Below are 22,035 nucleotides of genomic sequence, written 5' to 3' on the forward strand. Positions count from 1 at the left end.
TCAACTCCCCAGGTGATTCTGACATGCAGTTTGGATGAAGAAACACTCATCTAGAGGAAAGAGGTTGAGCAGAAAACTTCAGATTGATTTTAGCCTTCTACTTTCAAGGCTTTTTCCAGGTTCTTATGGGAATCCAGTTTCTGGAAAGCCCTTCAAATTTCCTTACATCACTGGACTACCCTCTTGGCTTTATTATTCATGGTTACTGACCCACCATGCCTGGTCTGACTTCTATTCTGTCTTCTTGATAATCTCCCTGGAATGTGAATAAGCTTAACAATTAGACTAGAGAACATTCATAATGTAAATAGAAACATGATACAAAACCAATGACATTTTACTACATTTTCAAGGAAAAAGTCAAGCACTTGAAAGCATAGCAATGATGATCATGTCTAGTTATATTACAGTTAGGACTCTCTAACCACCACATCCATTGTTGCTTTTTATAAGTTGACCATTTCAAGGTGATGATATGACTGCTATTGAATAGATTGCAATATTAGAAAAATACATTTACTTTTTGCAAAGTCTTACATCTCATTCACTTGAGAATTTTTTGACTCAGACAGATTGACTTTCTTTGATCTTTCACAGTTTACCATAGATTAACCAGTTAATGAAAGGGAAAGTAGACCCTGGGAGCTAGCAAGACTCAGTTCTTTTTGTGTGTGGCTGAACTGAAACTGGGCATTTTTTCTCTAATCTTAAGATTGATCTTTACACAGTGAAATAAGAACACTAAAAATCCAATCCAAATCAAATGCTTGAAAAGTAATGTCTTGACTGCAATTCCTTGAATAAGAGTCAAAAGGAGAGAATAATTTATGTAATATCTTGCTATTCACAGCGTGGTTCTTGGACCAGCAGCTTTGGCATCACCTGGGAGCTATAGAAATGCAGATTCTTGAGACTTACTATAGACCCAATGAATTAAAGTCTGCATCTTAACAAGATAGTCCAGGTGATTGATAGGCAAGTTAATGTTTGAGAATCACTATGTAATATACAGTAAGACTCACAAATTTTTTTCCCCAATATTTGCTCTTCCTTAAGTAACATCCTATACAGCATCCCATCCAGCTACCCATTCCTCTTTCTTATCCAAACTTTTTGTAAATTTTTCTTACACTTCCAAACTTTTCATTATTCTCCTTCCAACCATCTCTCACTTTGGCCATCTCTTATTTTACCATGCAGTTTAGTCTATGGGTAGGAGCAGGATGCTATACAAAGTTACTCTTTCATAATCTTTTCTTTATTGGAGTTGAATAAACAAAAATAGTGACACTTTCTCTTGATCTATTCTAAACTGGAAAAAGCTCACGGAAGTAAAATGAGTAACAACCTGATGCAAAGTCTTTTCCTTACTAGTCTGACAATGTGAAGAGTATCCACGAAAACACCAATTTCCCAGTACTGTAAAAATATACAAATATGTTAGGTTTGTTCTTCCAAGACAGAGATAAAAGGATACCAACTTCTCCAAAGATGAATTAGATGGATTCAGACTATACCCACTCATCTTAGTTTTCAGTGAGTAATCATAATAATCCAAGGCGTTTTTAAGTTGAGATAGAGAAATTATTTTTCCTCTTTCTCTTCTTATAAGAATAATAGATTTGTGCCAGTAAGTGTTGAGTGTTTCACTAACAATACAAACACTATAAAATATACCTTGTAACTACCAAAACAGTAACTAACAGCAAGCTATTACTTTTCTAACTGATTGAGGTTTGATTAAGTGAAGACTCTATGAAAACAAATGTCTTTCTTGACAGTATCTGGTTGAAAAGTAGATTCTTAGTTTTACTTGAAGAAACAAAAGATCCTGAAAGGCCTGATGGATTGCCAGAGGAAAGCTCTTTCTTTTTTCAAGGGCAAACTATTGCAGCATATATTTTATTGTCATCATTAACATTTTTTACAATATTTAATACCATATTCCCTTCTCCCTCACAGAATATTACCCAGTAGAAGCCCCTAAAATGAGCCACAACATATTCATAACAAAGACAGAAAAGAAAACTCTCTTTCAATGTCTGCTTTCCAATATGATAATTCAACTACAACAAAGTCGAATTTAATCAGCTATGAAACTGGAAAAATGAAAATCAGCCTGTGCGTACATCACGGCCGTGATTGCTAACACTGCCGTGAAATGGGGACAGAAAAGAGGGAAACATCTGCTGCTTCTTACCAAACCTCTATATAATGTTAAATTATTGTTTTTGTAAAAAAACTTATTTCTTTACAAGCCGTTCTGCTTTTGATGGTGTGAACCTTTGGGTGTTTTCTCAGGGTCATCCCTGGGCAAGCAGATGGTACATGTGACATGGAAAACATTCAGAAAACAGTAGCCTCTCCTAGACTCCTGGTGTGCATGTACGGGAGACTCTCTGAGTTGTTCAGTCTTGGCTCAGTTCAGAAGGAAAAAGGGAAAGGTTACCCCCGGGGAAGAAATGCAGCCTACTTTAGGGCATGCCTGGCTTTCAGTCCATGTCAGTGTTCACTTTTTTTTTTTTTTGAGGAAGATTGGTCCTGAGCTAATTACTGCCAATCCTCCTCTTTTTTTGCTGAGGAAGCCTGGCCCTGAGCTAACATCCATGCCCATCTTCCTCTGCTTTATATGTGGGACGTCTACCACAGCATGGCCTTTGCCAAGCGGTGCCATGTCCACACCCAGGATCCAAACCGGCGAACCCCGGGCCACCGAGAAGCGAACGTGCAAACTTAACTGCTGCGCCACCGGGCCAGCCCCAGTGTTCATGTTTTTATAGGTTTCACAGGCAAGATAAATCCTTTTGAATCACAGAAAGAATAAAACATTCTATGCAGATCTGAAAAGAGAAAAAGCAACTTACCACAGTCATTCAGTTAATTCACAGGCACCATCATCTGAAACAGCAGAAAAGTATTTTGATATTGCAATCATAAACACTATGAAAAACTTTCAAATTGGCTTCCAACACCGATTGTGAATGTGTCTACAGAACCCAAATTAAATAAGCAATAAGGATACTTTGATCTCGATCATTTAGTTTTTTGAAATGGAAGGGTTTCATCCTCACCATTTTAGGTTCAAATTAGATAACTGGTTGTTTTTCAAAATCTTTTTTATATACATACTGACATATCTATATTTTGCATTGATATTTTCTTATATTCAAGTTTAAAAGGTAGGCAGAAATGGAGTCTCCTGTGTAATATAGTCTTGGTTCTGGCATGAACACAATTGTGAAATACTTATCCTAATACACAGCTCTGATAATGCCATAGAAATCACCTTGCTGAGCTCAAAAATTCTATTCTCTATACAAAAAAAATGAAAGTATTTAGCATAGCGCTCAGCACCTTCAGTCATTCACCCTATTGTACCTTCCTACGATTCTCTCCCATAATTCTCCAGTGCATCCTTATTCTACCTTTCCAGTTTATCTCCCACTATTTTCCTTTGCGCCCTATACTAACATCATCTTAAACACATTTTCTTTTTTTGAAGAATACTTTGGTTCACCCCTTTTTCTCTGCCTCAATATTCTTTCTACCCATTCTTTTTTTTTTTAAAGATTTTATTTTTTCCTTTTTGTCCCCAAAGCCCCCCGGTACATAGTTGTGTATTCTTCGTTGTGGGTTCCTCTAGTTGTGGCATGTGGGACGCCGCCTCAGCGTGGTCTGACGAGCAGTGCCATGTCCGCGCCCAGGATTCGAACCGACGAAACACTGGGCCGCCTGCAGCGGAGCGCGCGAACTTAACCACTCGGCCACGGAGCCAGCCCCTCTTTCTACCCATTCTTTAAGGCTGCCTCAATTAACATGTCCTCAGTGAAGCTTGTCTTGACACTCAGATAAGGAACGAATTACTCTTCTTTTTCTAGGTGTTCCCAGTGTATTTTGTACTTCGTTACGGTACTCAACAAATTCTATCTTGTGTTAAAGATACAGGTGTTCATGCCATGACCCTGTTTATTTTTGCCTACTCAGATGACTTCCTGCTGTCTTTGGCATGGGGAATGTCCAGAAGATGCTGCTTGAGTTAAAGGGAAAAATGCATTTAATATAGAGATAATACATTGTGTGCTTTTTCCTTATGTTCATCTGCCATCTTTTAAGAGAAAAGTATAGCTGCATTGCACCTGTTTCTGCTAATTCAGCTTGAATTTTAAAAGAATAGTAAATCCATTATCAATGAAACATTTTAGTTTCATGACAAAATGAATTAAGGAATTGAAGTTGAAGAAAATTTCCTCCATTGATAAATGACTTTTGAGGTAAGTTAAGACTTTTTGCATCACATGGGAATACATTTTCTGCTTTTTTGATTTAAAAAACATTTTTTTCGCAGGCTTGAATTCTGTATGGAAACGTGACAATACTTTCTGGCCCTCTATTAGCACAACATAAGTTTGAAATTAGTGTTTTGAGGGACAGCGACAGATTTGCTTTGAACCATTAACATGGTCACCCCAGCAGCAAGACTGAAATCGTAGCACAATCTTAGAAAAGAGCCTCTATCTTTTTATGGAGAATGAAGTGATAACCTTGCATTGTTGGTAATTTTGCACTCCTGGCCTAGATAACCATGCCAGATCAGACTCTGCTTATAGGAAGCATGCATGTGTATTACATACTCACAACGTCTCATCGTTCATTCTCCTTCTGGGCCCACAATCCCACTTAGGCTTCAAAAGGTTGGCAAACCATTCTGTGCAATTACTCATATCAGGTTTTTTTTTTTCTAGATGATTATAAATCGGCTATCTATTCACCCATTTTATTGAAGACTTTCTTACTGTTTTTGTGTAATATATTAAACGTCCTAAGTATTATTGAATTGAATAATAAAATTTTAAATAACAAATGTAAAAATTTTAATCTAGATATTGAAAATAAAAGCAACGTTTCTTAATTTGGTGAGAGGAAAAACTTCTTTAGATTCTTTTTATCTAAGCCTAGAATGTGCTATTTCAACCTTTAGCTTCTTGGATTAAGTGTTCATTCCAACTCCTACTCATTCTCGTAGGAAGAACACGGGTTTAACACACAATTAAGACAAATAAAACTTTTTTTTTTAAAATTTGTGATTCACGGAAGCTTCTAAAGTAGAGTAATACTCAGTAATTTAACATGTGTTCATAGTCTGAGTCTGCAACCAGGTCATTAGTGGACACTTTCCCCTACAAGTATCAAAGTTCACAAAGTGTTTTAACAAGAGTAATGAGCTATCATTATGGGAGCAATATAGAAATATTAATAAAAATGGATCATTCAGTTTTAATATAATTATTAACACCTCACAATCATCTATATATTACTTTGATTTTCTTATAAAATAGAGTATGGACTTCACATACTGATTTGCTGGGGGGAGAGCTGGTAGAGGAGGAAACAGAAAAACATCAGTGGTAAGCAGTCTTGTCAGTGGCCAGCCCTGGTGGTCTGCTGGTGAAGATTCAGCACTCTGACTACTGTGGCCCTGGGTTTGTTTCCCAATCAGGGAGCCACACCTGCCTGTCAGTTGTTACACTGTATTGGCCATAAAAACCCTATGAATAACAGTGAAGCATTGTGTGATAGAGCACCGGAAGATGAGAGGATGGTGCAAAAAAACCTGGCAGGGCTCCCCTCTACACGACACAGGGTCTCTAGGAGTTGGAATTGACTTGAAGGCACTAACAACAAAGCACCCTTGAATGCCTTGCACTTCTGTGCACATATAGCTGGGCAGGACTTCAGGGGTCTATGGCTTCCTGAGAACAATGATCCAATGGCAGTCTCCTGTTTCACTCAAAGGCAACCACAATTTAACAAAGAAAATCCCATTAGAAACAAATGTGAAGCAGGGAATGTTTTAATCAATATCTGTTCTAGGAACATTTAAATGGACATTTTCTTTGACATGATTGGCATTGCTGAAGAACAGGACCAATCAAAACCTCTAGTTCTAGTGCCTCAAAATATTTTCAGCGATCCATAATGTCCGATGTGCTCCTCTATCCAATTCACTACCTTTATCAATCCAAATTTTCTATCTTTTCCTTTTTTTGGCCAAATTTCTTTTCCATTCACTTTTTTCTTCTGTATTTTGATCAAGTCTTGAGAATGGCATCCACAAAATATGGAAGTCCTTCCAGGTAAAACAGATAACGTACAAGTGGATAACCAATTGCTTGAGAGAAAAGAAGAAAATCTTATCAAAAACTTTGGAGCTTTGGTTTTGACTCCAGAGAGGCCAGCATACATGTGGGAATGGAGTCACCCGGAAAAGAATGATTTGTAGATAGCACGTGCACCTATAAAACTTTTCTCTTAAAAGAAGTTTTCTGAGAACCTTTCATATGCAAATTTATTCAAATAACATTTATAATTAGCCACCCACCTCTCTATATTTGACCATTTAATTCTCATAAAGGGCATCTATTTTCTATAAAAGAACCCTGGTGTTTGAATGTAGGAACAAAAGACTAAGTTGGATATCATTCCAATATTGTAATCACATGATTTGTTAGAAAATAAAGTGAGGAACAAATTAAATATGTATTATTGCCTTCTCTGTATATCTGTACTAGGCAGGTGGTGGGAATAAGCCAGCTATTTCTGTATTTACTTGTAGAATCAATTACAGAAATAATTATGAAAAACAAATGCAAATAGGTATCCACTCTAGGCATAGAAAATTATTTTAGCAATGAAATTCCTGAGTTCCAATAATATCACAGAAATACATACATCCATATATAATGCATACTTTCATATGAATCTCACTCTCTATTTCTCTGGCATACGTGCGCACGCACACACACACACACACACACACACACAAATACAGATACATACATAGATGGTTAGAGAACTTTTCCTCTTTTCTAATTTCATCCTATTTCTCTTTCTTTTGGCATTTCCATTTCTCCATACCAAAACTCCAGTCCTCATTTCTTACCAAAACTCCAGTCCTCATTTCTTGTATGGGTCATGAGCAAGTCCAGGACTTGACTGAAGGGGCAGAAGACGAGTGGTAATAGTAAAAGGCACCAAGAATGAAAGGGAATTAGCAGGATTAAGCCTCACTACATATATTCCATAAACAGCCCCTGAGCCAAAGCCCTGAATAGCCTTCCTTTGAAAAAAAAAAGAAAGGCTAAACATTAGGTCTTACTTTTTTTCTGCTGAAATACAAATAACTCTTACTTCAGTCATAATTAGCTGTGAGTTCCTTATCTTTGCTTACAGAGCTAAAGTAAAAAGACCAATTAAAGTAGTTCTATTTCAGTCAAAAAGATGCATCAGATGTTGTAAACCAACAACAAATGATCTCAGTACAAAAACATTTTGGACAATTAGATAAAATATAACAAATATTCTTTGAAACGCACAACTGAGAGAAATATGTTAAGAAAATCTTCAATAGCCAAAACTGGAGAATAAAGTGGAAATGACTGATACAGAGGCTCTGATCTTTTGGTTTTCTGGGACATTTATCAATCTCAGCCAAGAGCCTTGGGATTTCAAGGACAAGAGATTAAAAAGTCTCTCACAAAAACCTCTCATATAGGTTTTGGGCTTGAATTTATACTATTGACAAGGACAGAGAAATTCCACAGAAAGTATTTAACTTAAAATTATTCCTGGTGGGCCGGCCCTGTGGCTGAGTGGTTAAGTTCGCGTGCTCTGCTTTGGTGGCCCAGGGTTTCACCGGTTCGGATCCTGGGTCGGGACATGGCACCACTCATCAGGCCATGCTGAGGCAGTGTCCCACATGCCACAACTAGAAGGACCCACAACTAAAATATACAGCTATGTACTGGAGGGATTTGGGGAGAAAAAGCAGAAAAAAAAAAAAAAAGAAGAAGATTGGCAACAGTTGTTAGCTCAGGTGCCAATCTTTAAAAAGAAAAAAAAATTATTCCTGGGTTGGTACCTTGTGCTCTCAATCTTAAAATTTCTCTGAAAGGGCACGCCCTCAATAAAGTACACCTAAAGATTACAAATATAAAGCTCTGCTAAGCAAGAGCTCACATTCATAGTGAGTGAGAATCAGGAGAAGGATCAAAGAATGAGACTAGAAAAACAAAAACATTCGGATAATGGAATTACTAAACAGAGATTATGAATAATTGTTTACAATTATTAAAAATGAAAGATGGAAAGAAAATATATGAAAGAAACAAGATGTTATCAAAAGAACAAGACTGTTTTCAATCGGTACAACTATAATTTTAGGAATAAAAATATAGCCCTTGCAACTAAGTAAACAGATACATTAACCACAGGTAAAGAGAGAGTTAACAGGAAGACAGAACTGAAGAAGTTATCCATAACGCTGATGGAAATACAATGGAAAAAAAGTGGCAAGAGAGAGCATATGAGACATAAAAAACTAGGTGACAAATTAGACATTTGTCTGATAGGAGCCAGAAGGAGAATGAACAAAGTAGTCTTAAAAGAGTAATATTTGAAAAATTCAAGAATTGTGATATCTCATATATAAATTGTGATATGTATCTATACATCTAGATAAATCTATGTCTGTCCATCTGTTTATCTATCTCTCTCTTTGGGAAGCTAAATGTATCTCAAACAACATAGGTCTAACTAAATCTACCCTACAAACAAACATATAAACACAAACTTAAAATATCCAGAAGACAAAATAAGTATTTAAAGAGAGGTAAATTAGGTTCACAGCAAACTTGTCAACAGGAGTAGTAGAAGATGGGAGACAGAAGAATCATATCTCAAAAGGGCTAGCAGAAAAATAACTGTTATTACAGTAACCTTTACCCATCTAGATGCTAATTTATTATTTTATTTTTACTTTTTTAAAGATTGGCACCTGGGCTAACAACTGTTGCCAATCTTCTTTTTTTTTTTCTTCTACTCTATCTCCCCAACCCCCCGCCCCCGTACACAGTTGTATATCTTAGTTGCAGGTCCTTCTAGTTGCGGGATGTGGATGCCACCTCAACGTGGCCTGACGAGCAGTGCCATGTCCGTGCCCAGGATCAGAACCCTGGGCCGCCGCAGTGGAGTGCGCCAACTTAACCACTGGACCACGGAGCCGCACCCTAGATGCTAATTTATTAATGAAGGGTAAAAAGGTATCTTCAGGCAAAAAAACATTAGTTTCTACCACATACTTTTATTGAGGGAAATCTAAAAGATATAATTTAGGAAGCAGGAGATTGAATACAGAAAGAAAGGGAGATATAAGAAAGAATGGTGAGTAAAAAATTGATACTTATAGGTAAATCTGAAAAAAACACTGACTGTACAGAAATTTCATAACATAGCAATATTAATAATCAATTTTGGGATAAATTAAACCAAAGTGACTGAAAATACTGGACATCAAAAACATATAAAATGCTGGTAGGAGAGGTTGTCATCAAAGCGTTCTTAAAAGTTCTTATATTATTTAGGAGAAGGGTAAAGATATTTATTAGCTTTATACTTTGTTAAGTGAGGCATGAGCATTAAAACTTAAAGGTAAGCACACAGACAAAAAGAAGGAAAATAGAAAATATAATACCCAAATTGATTAAGAAGAAGAAAAAGAAAAAGATTACTACAAAAACAAGAGCAAAATATTATGCATAGAAATAAGCTGAGTAAATTAAAAGCACAAAACAAAATGATATAAATAAAATCCAAATATATCAGTAACCATAACCATGTGTTGTTTTGCAACCTTGGGAGTTCCCCCCATGAAATCTGAAACTGCCTCCCTTACATGGAGAGAGAGAGAGACCCAAGAAAGAGTCATACTGCCCCAGATTGGTAGGTGGCAGGTTTAATAAGCAAAGGAACTTACATGCAAGGTTTGTCTTGGGTGGCCGCAAGACTAGTGGATCTCTGCACTCACCTGCCAGAATCTTAAAGGTTTATCTAGCGACCTTAACAGGGTTCGGTCACAAACACTATCCAAATGGTCCCAGCTACACATTACTGTCTCAAGGCTGCATCCTTGAACCAACTCCGACTGTGGGGACAGTGGGCAGAGTGTACATTCCAAGGGTAGAGGAGGGCGTAAATTGCCTCTGTTTGCTCAGGCCAGCTCAAGGGTCAACCGGAGGTCACATCCTTTTGATGACCTCCAATAAAATGTTAATGAACTCAATTGCTAGTTAATGACAGAGTCTGCCTCTCTCCTTCCTCTACTCCCCAGGATCGTATTACCCTTCCTAATCATTTTCTCCTCACCATCAGTAGCATCTACTTGCTCTTCTCCCAGTTCCACTGAACATATGTTTTCAAAACAAACAAAGCTATTTTATAGTTTTCTAAAGGCTTCTACTTGTAGAATAGGTAGGAAAGTAAAAGGAAAGATATTGCAAACATAAATAGCAAGGAAAAAAGTTCTTAGTTTTAACTAGGGTGACCAACTTGTCCTGGTTTTAAAACTGAAAATCCCAAGCCCAAGGAATCCATTCCCCCATGATAGTTGCAAGGCAAAGAAAAAAAAAAAAGGGGAGTTTTGGTTCTCCTAGATTTTCAACTAACATCTGCTATGCGTCATGCCTCCAGAATATAAAGGGCAATACAGATTTTTACTTTTTTGTTCTCTCTTTTTGTCATTCTTCCTCTTAGATTTTGAGATCCCTCCTAGTCACTCTACCCACCTCCAGGTACTTCCATGAAAGATTACCCCGGTGCTCCTTGCTCCCTTATTTAAATGTTTTACATTATGGAAAATATTTTCACCATGTTGATAAATCCAATGAATCAACAGTTGTGTAATATCAAGCAAATAACAAAATACTGTGTCAAAATGAGTAAAGAGCAATTTATTGATTATTTTTTTCCTTAGTCATTCATTAAACAAGCATTTTTAACATTTCTTAAACAAATTGTTAGCATCTATTATGCACTGTGGGCTGTTCTACGCACTGGGATACAGCGGTAACCATGTGGACATGTTTCTTACTTACATCTTTGCAGCAAGGAAGGGTGATGGGGAGAAAGACTATACGCAAGTAGACACATAAAGGAAGAAAATAATTTCCGACAATTAGTGAAATGAATAAAATGAAACCAGTGATGTGACTCAGAAGAGGAATACTTTAGATTGGATGGTCAGGCCTGAACAACACAGAACAAGACACCCATGTAAGATAAGAGAGAGAATGTTTATGTAAAAGGATAGTGAACACATAAGGGCTTGTGTGAACTTATCACATTAAAGCAACAGAAGAAAAGGTCGATGTAACTGGAATGTAGCAAGCAGGAAATGTGTGGTGAAAGACAAAGTTAGAGAGGTAGGTGGGGGCCAGATTGTAGACTTCATGGCAGGCCATTGCTAAGAAGTTTGGATTATATTCTAAGGGCAATGGGAAGTCACTGGAGGGTTTTAATCAGTAAAGTGACATTATCTGATTTTGTTTTAAACATGCCTATGGCTCTGGAAGATGGAAAGCAGAGGAAGGAGTCAAAACTGAGAGATCAGTTTTGAAACTTTCCAGGCAGGAGCTTATGGTGATTTAGACTAAAGTAGATTTGGAGATGGAGAAACCTGGATAGTTCGGGGTAAATCTGGGATACATTTTGGAGATAGAGTTAACAGAATTTACTGATGGATTGGATGTGGGTAGTGAGCAAAAGAAAGTGATAAAGGATGATTTCTGGTTGGGGATTTTAGTAAATGAGTGAGTGTTTAGTGTTATTTACTGAGTTTGGCAAGATTGGTGGAGAACATAGTTTTAGGATATTTATTATATGAGTATCGGCTGTGGTGATTCTATTCTAGCCATATTAGGCTGAGGCATTTCTTAGTTGCATGAGTACAAATGGCAAGCGGGAAGTGGGATGTGGAAATCCATAGTTCAGTGCAGAGGTTAGGGCTGGCGATACACATTGGGAATCATTATTATCAAGATGGTATCCAAAGACACAGGAATTGGAGAATGTGTCAGTAGCAAAGAATGGAAGGCTTAGGCAAGAGCCTAGGAAATCTCAATATTAAGAATGAGAACTGAAAGCAAATTACAATCAAGTTTTGTGGCTTAGCTAGAGGGGGGAATTTAATTGAGTCTTCACCAAGTCCCTACTTAACATCACATTCTGTGCTAGGTGCCCTAATAAACAAAATTGACTTACGCCTCACCTGGTTTAGATTCAAGAAAATTATGTTTCTTTCTCCAGTATTTCTGGATTCACAATAACGTTCCAGGAACACTCTAACAATTCGTCAGTTTCAACCAGTTCTTTATTATTCCAGTACTAAGCATTTTTTATAACAACCACTCTCCTTCATTTCCTCCCAATTCCTTTCAAAATCTAAAACCCACAGATTACTTCAAGAGGAAAAAAAATGACATCATGATATAGTTTTTCCCTGAACTACACATTTCAGGAAAAGGAGATATAACAAATTCACAATGGAATTGCAGCTTACTGTTGTTCTATTTACTTCATTTGATCCTATTGTTTTGCAGGTCATAACTGAGCCACATGGAAACTTGCAATGGCTTCTTCAATAAGAATGATTAACATGATGGACTCTCAGATTCCTGGGGTGTCACCAATCACCATAGAAGTTGCAGGCAAAGCAACAATGTACATCTAACACCAGTAGAATAAACAAAGTAAAAATAAAAATCAATCAGTAGAATCCTTTAATCCTAAAGGAAATATGTAGACAGACACAACTTGAAACAAATTGCACAGGCAGCGTCTTGCTCCAGGGCCTGGTTTATAACACGAGCCTGGGTAAATCTGCTTCAGTTTCAATTAATAAAATTGCAAATTCAGGATCCATGTTTTAGTAAAGTTACAGTTTGGATTTGTGCAATGCTAAACTATTCTTTGTGAAGGCAAAATGAAGCTGTAAACAAAACAGGCTCTCTGGAAGACTTTAACATTGTTGTTGCAAAATTGAATTTTTATCCCGTAACTCTGGGGAGACGGTTGCTTAAGAAAACACACTTTCCCCTATTTTCATAATTGTCTTCATCTACACTTTTTTTCCAATACTGAGATCATTTTTCTGTTGCTGTTGAAAATTGTACTGATGTTTGTCTTTTGGCTTTTCTCTTTCTTTAGATAATTTTTAATTTGCTAACAAACTGGAAACACTACAGCTTTGCATATTTTCTGCATGTATAATGTTTGCCCTAAAAAATAGCAAATTTGCTGTTTAATTTTGCTATTATTTTCCTTGTACATTAAAAATGTATTCTTTGAGGGGCTGGCCCAGTGGCACAGCGGTTAAGTTCGCTTACTCTGCTTCAGCAGCCCGGGCTTTGTGGGTTTGGATCCTGGGCGTGGACCTACCCACTGCTTATTAAGCCACGCTGTGGCAGGTGTCCCACATATAAAATAGAAGAAGATGGGCATAGACGTTAGGTCAGGGCCAATCTTCCTCAGCAAAAAAAGGAGGCTTGACAGTGGATCTTAGCTCAGGGCTAATCTTCCTAAAAAAAAAAAAAAAAAAAATTGTATTGTTTGGATAACTTCAGTTTGGAATATGAAGTGTTAATGTAAAATTTACCTTTACATTCTATTTAGAGACGTAAAATATACTAATATTGAATAGCTAAAACAGGATTTCAAAGAGAATGTTCACATATCTAAGAAGATAAATGTTTTTGAAACATATTAAAGTTATCCTCTGAAAGTTGTCATTACAGAGAAAGGACTGATCATTGTTCAGGCCATTGCTTTGATTTGGGGGTAGGAACAGCTGGAATCAGTGTTTTTATTGTCTCCGATTATGGAGTAGAAGCCTTAGAACGTCGAATTTGAAGTAAACAATGAGCTGTGGTTCCATTCAATGAAATAAATCAATTGAATGAATAGAAGGAGAGACGGGAGGAGAAAGCTGTGCAGTGGAAACATATGAACCTTTGAGAAAATTATGATTCTATATAACAAGAAAATCTATAACATATAAATTAATACTTTTCAAATATATATTCCTGATATCCTTCATCCGTGGTCTTGTCCATGGGTCTTTCTTCAGGTTCCTCATATTAGAGCTGTAGAATCTGGTTGCTTGGTGGGGGTTTGAGGAAGTATTACAAACCTGTAAATATTCCAACTGGAATCTCTGTCTACTCTTCATATCCATTTCCCCAGTATGTGTCCCACAATTAATATGTACTTTCCTATAACGGTAAACTCTGTCCTCTTCAGCGCTTCTTTTCCTGATTTCTACCTGAGGGTAAATGTTCCAGTATGGAGTACAATGGTTCCCATAGACTTCAGTTCAGTTTCGTGGCACATCCTCTGTTCTACTGTGAAGAAACCTCATTTTCCTACAAAGTTCTACCTTTACACTAAAATCAAGACCTTGACTAGAAACATTCACCCATTTTTCTAATGGATGACACTTCCCCCGTCCCCTCCCACAATTCCAAAATGGTAAAAGAAAGGAAAGAATTTGATATACTCTTGAGTTTTCAATACCGCTCCCAGAAGTAAGGGAATTGAAGCAAGCCTGTGAGAACATGAAGCGATAGTGAGAGAATGTTTTGGTATGAGAGAGACTTTGGATACTTAAGGAGAGAGTCCATGGGGAGGGAGAATGATTAATGTACAAGTTTCTAGGGGAAATAAGAGCGAATAGAGTTGAAGAACAGTGACCCTGAAAAAATATCTGATATGAATTCTTTCCTTTTCATTTCAAAACATCTCCATTATCCTCCACTTTCTCTTTCCCTTGTCTGTTGCACAGGAGGCCTTAGGACTATCAGACATGTATGATTGCAAAGTCTTAACTAATGTGCCTTGCTTTTGAAAGTCTTTCATTATTGAAAATACTTTCTCCTGATAGCTCTTTTCTTTATTCCCTTCCAAAGCAATGGCATTTTTCTGCTTCTTCTCTACGGTAATGTTAAAACTTGAGCTCTGGAGCTGGAAAGATTCAGTTTGAATCAAGACTTTGCCATTACCTAACTGTGTGCTCTTGAGAAAATTACCAAACTACTTAATTCTCTGGACCTCAGTTTTCTCAAATGGGAATAATAATGGTACTTACTTTGTAAAACACTGTCTTTGTGTGGATTAAACAAGCTTAGCAGTCAAACTGGTGAGTATTGTAATGAACTTCGCATAACGCCATTCCTCAACCAACCTCCTCTTCCTCCCTCTCTTCTTTCTTCCAGTTATCATTTCTAACATTTCTCCAATGTCTCTTCTATTCCCTTTTTCATACCTCTTTGTTCCTCCCAACTCAGAAAATAAGACTTGCCTGAGATCTCAGAATCATCTTGTTACTATTCTGTCAGCCTTTTCCTTGGCAATTTTATCCATTACCATGCCTTCAACTATCATTTACAAAGACAAGACTTCATATTACACATAGCTCTCACCAAACTTTCTTTCTTAATCTTTATTTTTCAACTTTCAAGGTGGCTTCTCCATCTAGGTGTTCCACTGCCACCTCAGAGTAACATTATTCAGAAGTCGACATGCTTATCCTTTCTACAGACTTTCTCTTGGTTTCCCCAACTTTGGTTACTCCTGTCACCCTCCAATTTAAAATCGCAGAGTCAACCTGAACTTCTCTTCTTCTTTCTGCTCACATACAAAAAATAATTAGTTTCATATTCTCATTTAATTTTTACTACCTCTTCTTTTCATTCTCACAGCCAGAATTTCAGTTAAGGCCTCATTGCCTGACTTCAAACACTATAGATTAACTTGTCTATTTCTGAATTTTAAATAAGTGAATCATAGGAAACGTCTAATTTTGTGTCTGGCTTTTTCTGCTCAACATTATATTTATGAGAATCAACTATGATGGTGTATACAGCAGTAGTTTATTTTCACTGCTGTGTAGGATTCCACTGTATGAATATACAATGACTTATTCATCCATTCTACTGTTGGTGGTATTTAGGCTGTTTCTACTTTAAGATGATTATGAATAATGGTTCTATAAACACACTTGTACATGCTTTATGATTATATGCATACAATCCTGTTTGATACATATCCGCAAAGAAGGCACAGAAAAGACATCTTCACTGAAATAAGAGTGGTTACCTCTGGGTGGTGGGATATGAGAAAAGTTTTGACTTATTCTAACTTTTCTACAATAAAAACAAATTTTGGAAATTGATATACTGTTGTTATTTAGAACATGAGTTCTGGCATCAAAAAGCCTGACTCAGGGCCGGCTCTGGTGGCCTAGTGGTTAAGTTCAGCATGCTCTGCTTCAGAGGCCCAGGTTCAGTTCCTGGGCACAGACCTACACCACTTGTCTCTCAGTCGCCATGCTGTGATGATGGCTCATGTGCAAAAGGAGGAAGACTGGCAGTGAATGTCAGCTCAGGGTGAAATCTTCCTCGGCAAAAAAAAAAAAAAAAAAAAAAAACTCGATTCAAATTCTAGTGCCACTACTTATTGCTTCTTATTTTATTTACATTTTGTTAATATTTTAAATTATTTAACCTTCCTGAGGGGCTCAGTTTCTTTATTTGCTAATGTGCAAAATTAGAGAATTAGAGTATCTCCTTCAAGGATGGTTGCAAGGAATAAATAAATTATATAAAGCATGTAAATTCAGTCCAGTTCCCGGCAAAAACTAATCATTCAATAAATATTTGTTCAAATTGTATGACAATATTTATGATAAGAGAACACAGTTTGCCCTCCCATAGTTTTTTCTTGCAAGATCTGGGTTAGATATATGGGAAAATTTATAGTATAGTAATTAGAAATAAAACAAATGCTGAAAGAATCAGAAGAATGTTTAATTTTTATTGACATTATAAGCACAGGGTAGCGAACCACCTGTAGGGTAAGCTACCTAGAAGTGGGGCTGTAAATCTATGAACCGAAGCCACCAGAGTAACATTGGCCGTGCAGAGAGGAAAAATATGGGCAATTTACTGTCTCACTGCACTGATTGAATCATTACTGATGATTCTCACGCTTGTGTTTTTGTTTTTTAACATTCTGACAGCAAAGGAAATGATTATATGTGCAAATTGGGTATCCCTTTCTTAAAATATTGGATCAGCTGGGAACTACACTCAACTGAACTGGCAAAATCTAAAACAAATGAAACACCATTTATAAGGAAGTATTTAAGAAAATTACAAGTATGACAAGCAATTTTTCCAACCCATATAGCTCATCTATGATTCTAAAATGTATGTGTTGTGTTTACAAATATGTTCTCAGTGAGATTCCTTCCTGCAATGCTTGTTTGTTCAGAGTCCTAGAACATTATAGTAAAATGGAGACTTAACTGCACTCTCAATTTGGGGATTCATTTCAATTAAGAAAGTGAAAGAATAATTTTCGTCAGTTTCTGCTTCTTAGTAAAGACTATCATAAATAGAACAAAATGGTATTATATTAAGAAGTATTATGTTAAGGAAAGAATAGACAATTGGGGTTTTAGAAAAAGCCTCATTTGAAAATCAACACCACTGTTTACTAATATTTGACTTTAAGTGAGTTTCCTCATCTGTAGAAAGGGTGATTGTGAGGATTGAAGGAAATCGTGAATATACAACACCCTCACACAACCTGATACAAAATACGTATCCAGTTACCTTACATTTTCTGGCCCTTGTCATTCCGTTTTTAAAGTATTTCCTTCTAAGAAACAGAAATTTCCCAATTTTTGTGTTTTGTCTGACTCATTAGAGACTTTTCTTGATATCACTCAATGTATTAGGGCCTTTAAAATCAGTATTTATCAAGAAAGCAGCAGACTACAACTTGTTTGACCAAAACGTAGACACAGTTGTTGTAAGTATAACTTTTCTGAAGTGTGTTTAATTTGCTCTAGAATACTCCTTCCTGGCAAGGATAGATGTGCATTATTCTCTTGTTAGGCTTTCTGGTTTTAAAGACAAAGATGAGTATACATGCACTAACATAAAAATGAGTGTACATGCACCAAACTTGTCTCAGTATATTGTTTTCCACAGTATTTTTATAAAGTCAGTATTATTCTCCCTATGATAGTATTTTATGCACTGTCTGCTCCTGCCGCAGATACGGTCACCTATAATAATATCCAGTAGCTGTTTTTAATTTATATTTCAAGGTGGAACTTATCAAACTGGACTTTAGGTCATTTCCTATGCATCTGAATGTTTTGCTGTACTTTGAGCTTCTCCCATGTGGAACTATATATTTGGGCCCATGCTAGCAATACAGTCCACTAAGCTGATGCAGAAATCCTTTATCAATTCAAATATGTAGCAATACTGAATTAAGTATAATTTTTTAGAAGCCAGAAAAATGATATTAAACTAATTCAAGGCCAGTACCACATCTTGTGAGTTAATAGAAGCAAATTCCAAAAAGCTCTGAAAGGACTCTCCCACAACTGACCGAGAGCACGTAGAATGTCTACTGAGAAAGGCCTCTCACTAAAGACGAACTTGCAATATAAACATTACAAACCACAGGAGTAAATGAATCCGCCATAAGGAAGAAGCAGCAGATGCAGAAAATAGAAACATGTACACTCCAAGTAATAATAGAAAATCCAAGCAATGATTATTTTCAAATCCTAATAGAGTCCTGGGCAAGCAGTTGATTTTCAGGTTTACTGGATGACTGGTTTTCAAAGATTTTATTCCATATATAAACTCATATTTCAAGTTAAAAAAAATCCTAAGGTTTCAAATATTTTATTTTCGGCATATATGATATAGTTAAAATAAAGAGGAAAACCTTCTGCCTAATACTGGTTCCAAATCAAACATTTATTTCAAAGTATGTGGAATGATTGAAATGTAATGTCTTGGGCTCACTGACTACCATCTTTTGCTGCCTGCAAGAGGAAAATATGAAAAAATCCACTCACTTTAAAAAATCTGTTGTCAAACATTTGTGAGGTAAGACAGCACAATGAAAATTATAGTAAGGTTCAATAGCAGCCTTATACAAATTCACTAAGTGCTAGCTTTCTTTAAAGACAGCATCAATTGTTTAGATAAATGAAGTGACCTTCTAGATCAGAGGTTACCGGCACAAATCAATATGCTGAAATATGCATTCAGTCCATACGGTATTTCAGCAATGAGTGCTTGAAATTCAGTACACAGCTTTGCTATAAATTACAGGCAGAAATTATATTAAAAGAAAGTTAGTTCTGTGATTTGAACTCAGAAATCAATGGAAACGTACACCAAAAATAAGATACTTTGACACATGTCAAAAGAAAAATGATTTGTCACTGCCATTCATAATTCATATTTTTGTTTCCTCTAGCCAGTTTAAGTTGGATTTTTCTCCCTGTCACCCTTTCCCTACACAGAAAAATTTAAAGTACATAAACATTTCACACTAGGAAGAAATCCACACACGTGATCCTTACTAAAGATAAAAGAAGAAGAAACCCAGAGTAGCCAGAACCTGAATAAGAAAATCTTCAGGTATTTGTGGGTAGGGGGAGAGAGAATTTACTTTTAGGAAAACGATTCACAGAACAAATGGAAGCTCATGTGATGAGGTCAAATAAATGCAGACTCACATACACACACACACACACGTGCATGCACGCACGCACACTCATTCACACAAAATCTTTACCGCTGGAATTAAGAGAAGGAACAGCTAATTCTAGGGGGGTGATGTGGGAGACAGCTTCCTGATAAAACTGAGGCTTTAGCTGGATCATGAAGAAGAGATAAAATTTTAAGAGAGTGCAAGAAAATCAGAAGGCATTTTAAGCCTGGAGATTACTGTGGGTACAGGGATGAATTGTCTGAAGGAATGAAATACATCTCTAAACTCAGCTAGTTTGCACAACAAACAAGAGATGCAGGGAAGAAAAGATATTTTTCCCCCTTCCTTCTATCTTCCCTCCCTCCCTTCTCCTTTCCTTCCTTTCTTCTACAAGAAATTACTAAGCCACTACTGTGTATGAGGTCTGGCGATACAGCTATGAAGAAGGTCTTGTTTCTTCTCTCAAAGAGCTTGTGGTTTGACAGTAAAAACAAATATGTAAACCAAATATTGGAGGACCATGTGACAAAATCACATTGTAATGTGGCATGGGAAGAAATGTGCCTGAGCACAGCAGCAGGTGCATACTGGGAAAGGCAGGAATAAGCTAGGATGGGAGTAGGTAAGGGAGGACCTAAGTGGGCAGGCAGAAGAGTTTAGACGTGATGGGTAGGAGGAAAATAGGGAGCTTTAGGGATTATTAATTGAGAAAAAGACAACTGTGATTGTGGTTAACTGAAGTTGTATTTTAGAATTTATATATACATATATATGAATACTAAAATATTTTAGTATTATATTAGTATATATATTATATATAATATACACACACACACACACACACACACACATATATGCATACACATCTAGGCCTAATAATTACCAATATTTTACTATTGTCTATTAAAACTATTATCATAGACCCCCCAAATGCACGCTTGCATACACGTGCGTGTACATACACATAAGAAACATAGTCAGCAGAATTCTGTAACCACAATCATGCTATGAGCAGACGCTGCTGTGATGAACTGACTGAATAATGTTCAGTGACCTAAATTGGGGCTTAGAATAAGTGTAGGTGCGTGCATGCCTTAATCAAATGAAAAGTAGGCCAAATATATGTGTTTACTTCTTTTTCATCACAGCTGAGAAACCTCTTTTTGTGTGTGTATGTGTGTGTATGACTATAAAAATAAATATACCATTAACCTGAAAAAGAAATGAACCATAAAGTGGGTTTCCATCAAAATAGACATGAAATGGATTAAAAATTAAACTCTGGACTGGGACATTAGGATCCACAGTAAAATCCCTGAGGATACACGGTGTTGCCTTGTCCTTTTCACGATGATCAGAATGCATGAGAAGAAAGACTTTTGTCTCATAGAATTGTGCCTTCCAAGACTAACACCCAAATATAAAATAATTCCTAAGCTAGCAAATATATGTTAGTTTCTTCAGAACTGTGAGCATTTTTTGTGAGTTTGTGTAGAAATAATTCCCATGAATATCATCAATATCTAGAACTGTCTAAACAAAAGGAATCAAATTACACTTTTTCTCTAAAGTATGGTAGGATATCATACCATGCCACTCACTCCCCGGGCATTACTGAGATCAGTAAACCTGAAGTGGAAACAGCCTTTTGCTAACGCTTCTAAAATGAGAGCTACATCATCATACGCTGCCAAGTTGAAAGGGGGTGTCCTTCTGATGCCCGAGGAAAGGAGGGAAGCAGCAACTTGCATTACCATCAGAGGAGCAAATGGTGAGAGCGCCCACACGTCAGACTGACATCATGTCTGTTAATATTTTAAATTAAACCACAAATTCACAACAACACAAAGAATTCCAACACTATGCAGAAAAAGATCGCTAGGGAATTAAATGTGAGTTTTCAAAAAGGTTCTCTAGGCAAAGAAATAAAGTACTAAATTTATAATGAGCTTATGACCCTGCAGGGAAAAGGGACATATGAAATCACTTAAAGCAACCCTGCCTTTTTACAGAAGAAATCGAGGCCAGGAGAAGGTTAAGTGGCCTATATAACAAGGCCACAGAGTGAATCTCTGTCTTCTGACCACAACTCAGCAGTATTTTCTGCTATACCTTGGTTCCCAATAAGCAAAGAGTACAGAGAAGGGGAGAGCATACAGCCAAATTTCATATATAACTCAATTTTATCCCTAAATCATGCAGAGACTACATTTTTCCTTGGCCAGAATTATCTAGAATCAATTACTGTTTTACAAACAGAAGCCTGACCATGCTTTGTGGCAAGAGACAAGTATCGTATGATGTCACCCAGCATCTCAAACACCTGGCCCAGTGCAGTCATTGCTTAATTTCCTATGTACGTGACTTCCTATCACTTTACTTTCAATGGCCAAGACCCCAGCCCCCATGGCTGCCTTCCCAGCATCTAATCCTCACAGGTCTGGACACCAATACAGACTGTCATCTCCCTAATGCAATTATTAATATTGCGATCTAATCCCTTCTTTTGTCACCACCTTTTCACATCTCCCACAGTCTTGTGCCACTCTTGTCGAGGCCCCTATCACATCCCAGTCACTACAGGAAGATGGTCTAGTCTCTTTCACGCCACCAAATCCA

At 36.9% G+C, this 22,035-nt stretch overlaps 1 protein-coding gene across 25 annotated transcripts in view; it reads right to left on the reverse strand.

Moving 5' to 3' along the window:
- PTPRD (protein tyrosine phosphatase receptor type D) overlaps window positions 1–22,035 on the reverse strand; it is a 2,080,413-nt gene that overhangs the window by 943,585 nt on the left and 1,114,793 nt on the right. For all 25 annotated transcript variants that reach the window (XM_070495512.1, XM_070495506.1, XM_070495510.1 and 22 more), the window contains one exon: window positions 2,865–2,898. The gene's annotated coding sequence lies outside the window, so the exon portion shown is untranslated. The remainder of the gene's footprint in view (window positions 1–2,864; window positions 2,899–22,035) is intronic.

The sequence above is a fragment of the Equus asinus genome, chromosome 23, assembly GCF_041296235.1.
Source record: "Equus asinus isolate D_3611 breed Donkey chromosome 23, EquAss-T2T_v2, whole genome shotgun sequence".
NCBI lineage: Eukaryota > Metazoa > Chordata > Mammalia > Perissodactyla > Equidae > Equus > Equus asinus.